Here is a 9296-nt window from a genome sequence, read left to right on the forward strand (position 1 = left end):
GCATGTTCATACATATTATAATGCTGCATTTTCTTTATGATTGTCATAATTTTAATTTATGTAATTTTGAATTATGTAATTTTACTTAGTATGGCCTTAGATTTTAATTGGTATTTCCTTAAATGTATGGGAATATCGATTCGGTTGTAATTTTATTGTGATCTCGTATCACCGTTTTGTAATTTAATAGATTTATTTTTATTTTAGTTACAAATGTATAATAGGAAATTATGTAAATTGCTATGTAATTTATTTCATCTCGGAGTTCCCAAAGACGGATTTCTTCAAGATGGCGATACATAAAGACGGTGTTACCTCGAGATGCGTGCCACAACCGAAATTCAAGGGACCAATGGAGTTGGTTTCCGAATATGTAATAGTTAAATAGTTTTTTTTTATTTTAGGAAGGCCATACTAGGATTTATTTATTTTATGCTTGCATTTTATTTATATGTCGCATGCATCGCTAAATCGCCATAACTAAACATGCACTGTCATTTTATCGAATTTATCGACCGTGTCAATTAGAATTATCGTAGTTCACCGCTTTAGTTCACTTAAAACGTGATAGATAATAAATTGACATGACCTCTCGCTAAAACAATTAATTGAGACATAGCCTTACCAAATAGTAGAAACCATGAAAACCTATTTCGCGAGGGAGTGCACTCGGCCCTACCAGGGTACAAACCTTGTTACGTAGGGGAAGTGGGTGATGAATGTTAATCCACCGAATTCATGTTGATAAGGGATGAATCGACCCTACCGTGCCCAAGTTGATATGGATTTGGATCATGGACACATTTATTCGAAATTTGGATTGAACTCAACAAAAGTTTTTGATAAGGGATGTATCGGCCCTACCGTGCCCTTGTCGAATGTGTTTTGGGCTAAAGATAATTGTTAGTGTAATATTATCGACCAAGAGTTCTAAAAGTAGAATCGATTAAACGTTAATCCACCGAGTTATATTGATAAAGGATGTATCGGCCCTACCGTGCCTAAGTCGATATGAATTTGGGTCTTGGAATCATTTATTATAGTTGGGTAGAGGTCACTATATAAATGCTCATATCTTGTTAATTTACAAGTATGATTTAAAATGATAAATGTTAATATTTCCTTTTCCTCCATATTTGTAGTTTATTACAATGAATCCATCAAATGCTACCACACCGATAACCATTGAGTCTTACCACAATGTTTTTGACGACGTTTGCTCCAACAATGATTTCGACACCACTAGAGAACTTCATTTTGGGATAGGTTCGGATGGAAACCTTAACTTCATCACCTCTTCTAAACCACCCACTACTACTAGACCTCGTATGAGTCCGTCTCAGGAAGACTACCTCATACAATCTGTAGGGTCTTTGTCTCTGGAAGATAAAGATGCCAAAGCTAGTGGGAGCTCAAGCAATCAAGTTCTTGCTTCCATGGGCAAAAGGTTCAAGAAGAAGGGAAAGAAAATAAGAAACTTCAAGCAAGTTAATAATGAGTGCCATTATTGCTATGGCATGGGACATTGGCTTAGGAATTGTCCCGTATATTTGCGAAATATAAGGGAAGGAATCATCACTCCGAAAGGTAAAATTCCTAAAGAAATTTATGTTATTGATATAAATTATACTTCCACTACGACATGGGTACTAGATACCGGTTGTGGTTCTCACCTTTGTAATCATTTACAGGGTTTAAGAGGTGTGGAGAGGCTTAGCAAGGGAGATGTGGATCTACGCCTTGGAAATGGAGCTCGAGTAGCGGCCGAATCCAAAGGAACTTATGTTTTAGCTTTGCCTAACGGATTTGAGTTGTATTTACATAATTGTTTTTATGTGCCTACGCTCTCTAAAAACATTATTTCAATCGCCATGCTAGACATGGACGGTTTTTGTTTTGTCATTAAGAACAATCGTTGTACTATTTCTAGGAACGACTTGGTTATAGGCCAAGCTTCCTCTATCAATGGCATTTACATTTTAGAGACCTCAAATCCGACAAATGATATTTATAACATTCAATCAAAGAAACTCAAAACAAGTGACCCAAGTGAAGCGTTCATTTGGCATTGTCGATTAGGTCACATAAACGAGAATCGCATCAAAAGATTAATTTCGACTAATGTGATTACACCATTTGATTATCAATCATTTGGTACATGCGAATATTGCCTACTTGGCAAAATGACTCGTAATCCTTTTAGTGGTAAAGGGACACGAGCTAGTGAACTATTGGGACTCATACACACCGATGTATGTGGACCAATGAGTATCACCGCTCGTGGAAATTATGACTACTTTATAACTTTCACCGATGACTTGAGTAGACATGGGTATGTCTATTTAATGAAGCATAAGAGTGAAGCGTTTGGAAAATTCAAAGAATTTCAAAACGAAGTAGAGAACCAATTGAACAAAAGGATTAAGGCACTACGATCCGATCGTGGTGGTGAATACCTTAGCCTTGAATTTGATTCACACTTGAAAGGTTGTGGTATTATATCACAACTTTCTCCACCCGGAACACCACAACTCAATGGTGTTGCCGAAAGGAGGAATCAAACCCTACTTGATATGGTTCGTTCCATGATGAGTCAAACCGAGTTACCGAACTCGTTTTGGGGATTTGCGATTCAAACCGCAATTCGATCTTTGAACAATAGTCCCACAAAGTCCACCGAAAAGACTCCATGTGAGATGTGGACGGGAAAGATCCCCAATATATCCTATATGAAGATTTGGGGATGTGATGCTTACGTCAAAACTAAGAACGACAACAAGCTTGCCCCAAGATCCGAAAAATGCATCTTTGTAGGTTACCCCTCGACCTCTCGAGGATACTACTTCTACAAACCTCAAGATAACAAAGTGTTTGTGTCTTGCGAGGCTGTCTTCTTAGAAAGAGAGTTTATTTCTAAGAGACAGAGTGGGAGAAATTTTGAACTTGACGAAGTTCAAGAGCCACAAACCGAGGTAGAGACGCAAGAAGAAGTTCCTTCGTCGTCTAACGCGGTTGTACCTCCTCCACTAAGAAGGACGGGTCGAGTAATTCGCCATCCCGATCGATATGTGGGACTTATCGAGGAAGATGGAACACTCGATGTGTTATTTATGGAAAGTGACGAGCCCGCCACCTACAAGGCCGCAATCTCTAGTCCTAATTCTTTGTTATGGCTTGAAGCCATGAAGTCCGAAATGGATTATATGCTTGAAAACCAAGTTTGGGACTTGGTAGATTTGCCTAAAGGGGCAAGACCTCTTTAATGCAAATGGATATTCAAAGTCAAAAATGGCATAGAAGGACATAATGATGTCTACAAAGCTAGGCTAGTGGCAAAGGGTTTTACCCAAGTCCAAGGTCTCCATTATGATGAGACCTTCGCCCCCGTAGCCATGCTAAGATCCATACGGATTTTGTTAGCGATTGCCGCATTTCATGACTATAAAATATGGCAAATGGATGTCAAAACCGCTTTTCTAAATGGGCATTTAGAAGAGGAGGTGTACATGATACAACCCGAAGGTTTTGTTGATTCTAAAAATCCTAACAAAGTGTGCAAGCTTAAGAGATCCATTTATGGTCTTAAGCAAGCATCTAGAAGTTGGAATCATCGATTCAATCATGTTATAAAGGAAAATGGTTTCACTCGAAGTGTTGAGGAACCATGTTTATACATGAAATTTAGTGGGAGCAAAGTTGTGTTCCTAATCTTGTATGTTGATGACATACTACTCATTGGAAATGATATTCCAATGTTGTCTTCTGTTAAGAAGTGGTTAGGTAACAACTACCAAATGAAGGATTTAGGAGAAGCACAACGCATATTAGGTATCCGGATCCATAGAGATAGATCCAAAAGGATATTGGCACTAAGTCAAGAGTCTTATGTTGATAAGATTCTTCGACGTTTCAGCATGGACAAATCCAAAAGGGGTTTGGTACCTATGGTAACCGGTACGATATTGAGCAAGACTCAATCTCCCTCCGAACCCCATGATGTTGAACGCATGAAGGAGATCCCTTACGCTTCCGCTGTCAGATCAATCATGTACGCCATGATATGCACACGTCCTGATTTCTCGTATGCTTTGAGTATGACGAGTAGATATCAAGGAAACCCAGGTGAGAGTCACTGGATTGCCGTCAAGAACATCCTTAAGTACTTAAGAAGAACTAAGGACTCTATCCTAGTGTTTGGAGGCGATACTGAGTTGCGTGTTAATGGATACACGGACTCAAGTTTTCAAACAGATAGAGATGACATGAAATCACAAGCTGGTTTTGTTTTCATGCTCAATGGTGGTGTCGTTAGCTGGGGAAGCTTCAAGGAAGCTGTAACCGCGGAATCAACAACGGAGGCAGAGTACATAGCAGCATCAGAGGCTGCCAAGGAAGCTGTGTGGATCAGGCAATTCACGGAAGGTCTAAAAGTAGTACCTACCGCCAATGATCCCATCACTCTCTATTGTGATAATAATGGGACGATCTTCCAAGCTAATGAGCCGAAGTCTAGTAATAGATCTAGACATGTACTTAGAAAATATCATGTAATAAGAGATTTTATTGAAAGAAAGGAAATTGCGATTTGTAAGGTTGGGACGGATGACAACATAGCCGATCCGCTCACCAAGCCTTTATCGCAGGCTAAGCATGATGGACATGTTACGTCCATGAGACTTAAACGTGTACCAAGTTTATGTTAGATTTTGAAATGAAATAAAAGTGTTGTTTTTGTTCATGTTCACAATCACATTTGTCTTTTATCTTTAATTTATACATTGTTACATCCAAACGGGTTGTAGTGACAATTGAACCCCGTTAAAGTGAACACGGATTAACATAGTATTTTCCCATAGTCACTTGTATGAGGCGACGTCTCGAAGTGACTAGAGTGTGACGCGATTGATGGCAAGTTCAATTGCCATAGAGTCATGAGAGATGACTAGTCGATCACATAGCATCATTAGGAACATTTTGTCGGGCCTTATGACCGCTTATAGAGTTCTCGCAAATTTATATAGCCTGGTCGTGGCGAGAGCTACTATAGTATTCAAATGAGTCGATTCTTTTGACTAAAGACTATTCGCCTAAGATGGCACGATTTTGATTAACTTTGATTTGTGTTACTACGACCTTCGTAAATGGGGTCAAATGGGCATATTTTGGGTTATGATGGTGTGGCTAGTCGAAGGGAATGAGTGCAATAGGAATTGTCCACCCCTAGTCGGGGTTATAACAATATCTCAAGGCCACTCGAGGAGTAATGAACAGGAAATGCGTGGCCACGCTCGGAATGTATCCATGGTGGATAATTCCGGTCAATCAGTTATTCTCCAGATCGAGGAAACCACTCTCGATATGATCACTTGCAAGTAAGACCTGAAAGACACCTTGCATTGAGTGGGAGATAGTAATAGGACAAGAGAATTGGTGACGCACACTTGTCGAGGACAAGTGGGAGATTGTTGGAATATGTGTCCTCCGACAATAATGCGATCACGACTGATGATCATGATGATCACATGTTTAAGTCTCGTTTTAAAGAATACAATTGGGAAGTAATTTTTACTGTCAATTGGTCAACATATATCGGTAATGATTGGCTGACTAGAGTTTGACATTACTGTCGTGTGACGGTGGTGATCAGTTGACCCCCTAGGTCATATCTATAGGGCAACACTCTTAATTGATTATTTAATTAATCGTATAACGTTACGAGTTAATTAAATTACTTGAAAATTGACAGACGATTTTGGAAGTAAAATTTACGTATCATATTGAAATGTGATTAAATGAGATATGGTCTGAGTAATCGAATTGTATCATTACTCGGATGAAATTATTGTTTAAAGAAACAATTGAAATTGAATGAATTATTATAAATACAATCTGTTGTGATTTATAAATGGTAAAATATTTTGGTATAAGTAATTATGAAATTACTAAGTCGATTTTTGTATGTGACGTATTTTTAAATAATACGTTGATTTTTAATATGTTAAAAATACACAACAAATTTATGCTATATATGACATGTGACATTTTGACAATTGACAAAAATAATATGGATTCCATATTATCCATATGGACCGAAAATTAGGTGTGGATTAAGCTAATTATATGTTGATTATATTAGTGGAGGGCATAATGATTACCCTAGTCACTAGCCATGCAACCCTATTGTTTATTGTGAAGAACAATTTATGCATGCATTGGCTCCCCTTTGCCCTCTTCCCCACCCGGTTTTCTAGAGGCCAAAAACAATTGGTTTTTCCTCTCCTTTTTACCATATACTCAATATTGTTATTGATGTATCAATTCATTCTTTACTCATCCAAAAATAAGATTTCTAGAGAGACAAAAATCTCTCTTCTCCTTCTCTCCAATAAACCGAAAATATTAAGTGTATTATAATATTTTTGGGTCATTTTTCACAAGATTAATATTGTACTAGTTTCTATAATATTAATTTTATTAAGAGTTAGCTTTGGGTGTAATTCCTTGAAAGAGAACCTACACTTGGATCTTTGTTCATCCAAAAGGAAAGCTCAAGACCAAAAGAAAAGGAGATTTCTTTTGTGCCCATTTGAACCGAAAATACATTGTAAGAATAATGTTTCTTCCTTATTTTGTTTTAATGTTTGCATGCATAAGATCAATCTTTAATTTTATGACAAATTAAATTATAACATATATGAATATGTAAGTATATAGATCTACTTTTCTTTCACATACAAACATGCTCATAAAGTTGCAAGCAATTAATGTGGTGGAGGAACTGAGTTGGTTTATGTCTTACGGTTCATAGGAAGAGTTGGGTCTCGGAGCCGAATCGATTAGATTGTACAACACCTACAAGTCGACTTACTTTCCTCCTATTCAACTTCTATGCATGGTCTAACAAGACTCGAGTTGGTTTATATCTTACAAGTCAAGTTGAAAAGATAAGAGATGGTTGTAAATGCAAGGATTCATAGGCTTAGCATTTCATCAAACATAACATGTGCATAAAGTTGACATCACAACAAGCAAGCAATTTAATTATGAAAACATATTAGATTAAGCATGAATCAATCCCATGTTGCTTTCCCCTAATTACCCACTTATCCTAGCTAAGAAATTACTCACTCATTATCAAGTTTAACATGCTAACAAGGTTGTCAATCATATTAACAAGGTAAAACATGATGAACAAGTAAGAAAGATTAACAATTATTAAAGCAAGGATTAAGAGAATTATACCTATGGAGATTCCAAAATAATAATGCAAAGAATAATAGAAGAAACTTGATTGATTGATGAAGGGTTGTCAATTGATACGGTCATTTCTGTACCAAAAATAAACCTAAAAACAACTAACAGAAGCTAGCAGCAAGTAGGGTCGATCTCCACAGGGAGGCTATTTTGCTAATTATCTATTTAACTCAGTCTGTCAGGATGTCACAGAAATGGGGGTTTAAATGTGATTTTCTAAACTAAAGAGAATAAGGAGAAGAGAGCAAAAAGGAGGAAATAAACAGATAAAGAGAATAGCTAAGACAGACGGTTCACCATAATCATCCGGTCAAGTAATCTAGGTCTCAGGTCAATGCAAATACGGTCTAAGGGGTAGCGAACGTCACCTGTCGGTCCTTAATTCACCCTAAAGTGTAAACAGCTTAACTTTCGCCCTCACTGCAATACTCTATTGTTCGCTACAAGTCTCACCTCTTCCAACCTTTCGGTCTAGGTCAAGGATCACTAAGAATTAAATATCTAATTGCGTCGACTCAATTAGACGGTTACAGTTAATTGTAGCATTTAATCAACAAAGACTATACTAGCATTAACCCAATAAACCGATTACGCTCCCTTCATAATTATGGATCCCCTATAGTCTTAGCATAAGAAAACTAGCTACTCATGGCCAACGAATTAACAATAACAGTCATATACGAATAAACTAGATCAAGAGGCATAATAAGGGAATTAATAAGATCTACTAGCATAAGAGAAATAAATAACAGAAGAGAAATTAAGGGCATTAAGAAGGGGATTGAGAAGAGAAGAAATTACAAAGGGATCCGACGGAGAAGCGAAGAACGCCGCCCAAAACGTTGTAACGTGATACTGAGTAACAGGAAATGTAATTGATGTTCTCTTAGGTCTAGGTGGTCTCTTATTTATAATAAGAGAACTTATTATCTAAGATAAAATAAATATAACATAACATAAATAAAGTCTCGACATAAGCCTTCTCGATCGAGTGACAATGGGCTCTCGATCGAGCTTCCTTGCGTTAATTCTTCTCGATCGAACAGACAGGGAGACTGTTCGATCGAGCATCTCCATTAGAAACTCCATCGATCGAACAGACACTGAGACTGTTCGATCGAGCATTCCAGTAGCAGCTTCCTTTCGATCGACCTGTTTGAACAATCAATCGAACATACTCTTCAACGCAGCTACTAGATTGACTTTAACGCCTTAAGTACGACTTCACGCACTCCAATGCAGCGACATTTCCACTTCAAATCTACTCTTTCTCCAAATGCATGCAAAACGGACGGTAAAAGGCTCGATTTAGCTCCTCTTCGGTTAATTCCTGCAAATTACATAAAGCGAACAAAAGTAGGATATTCGGGGGTATTTGTAGCTAGATGCTACATAAATAGTACAGAAATGCGTGTAAAAATGAGGTAAAAACCTTATAGAAAAGACACGCATCAAATCTCCCCAAACCAAACCTTTGCTTGTCCCCAAGCAAATATGAATGCAACTAAGAAACAACAGTGGAACGGGACCAACGCATCAGCTACAAATCACCCACTAAAACCAATTGAATGAAATAACTGACAAAGTGGCAAATGAGAAGTGCAAACGAGTTAAATCAATGTTTCGAACTTACTGAACCGTCGACCTTGCAAGATTCAAATGATTCGGACTCTCACGGTCGCTCGTCACTCAAAATTAGGCACAAGGTGAGTATATATGTGAAAGATAGAAAGAAGTAAGACACTCACCTAACTCGACCTATAAGAACAAGCAAGCAATTAACATGAATAAAGTCTCTACAACCGTACATATGCATTTCAACCATACTAATGACCAAGACACATGCCGAGGACTTACATTTGGGTAAGTGAGGTAATGGGTAAGAAGGGGCTAAAATGAATTTGGATATGTGGGGTTAATAGCCAGGCTAGCAACAGCGGATCCAAATATAAACTGCATCCCAACTTCGTACTCAATATAACAAGATGAAACGGTGCAAATCCATGCACTAAGCTCACGAAACACCAAAAACTGTCAACTCC

Source organism: Silene latifolia, chromosome 8 (assembly GCF_048544455.1).
Source record: "Silene latifolia isolate original U9 population chromosome 8, ASM4854445v1, whole genome shotgun sequence".
In the NCBI taxonomy this organism is placed as follows: domain Eukaryota; kingdom Viridiplantae; phylum Streptophyta; class Magnoliopsida; order Caryophyllales; family Caryophyllaceae; genus Silene; species Silene latifolia.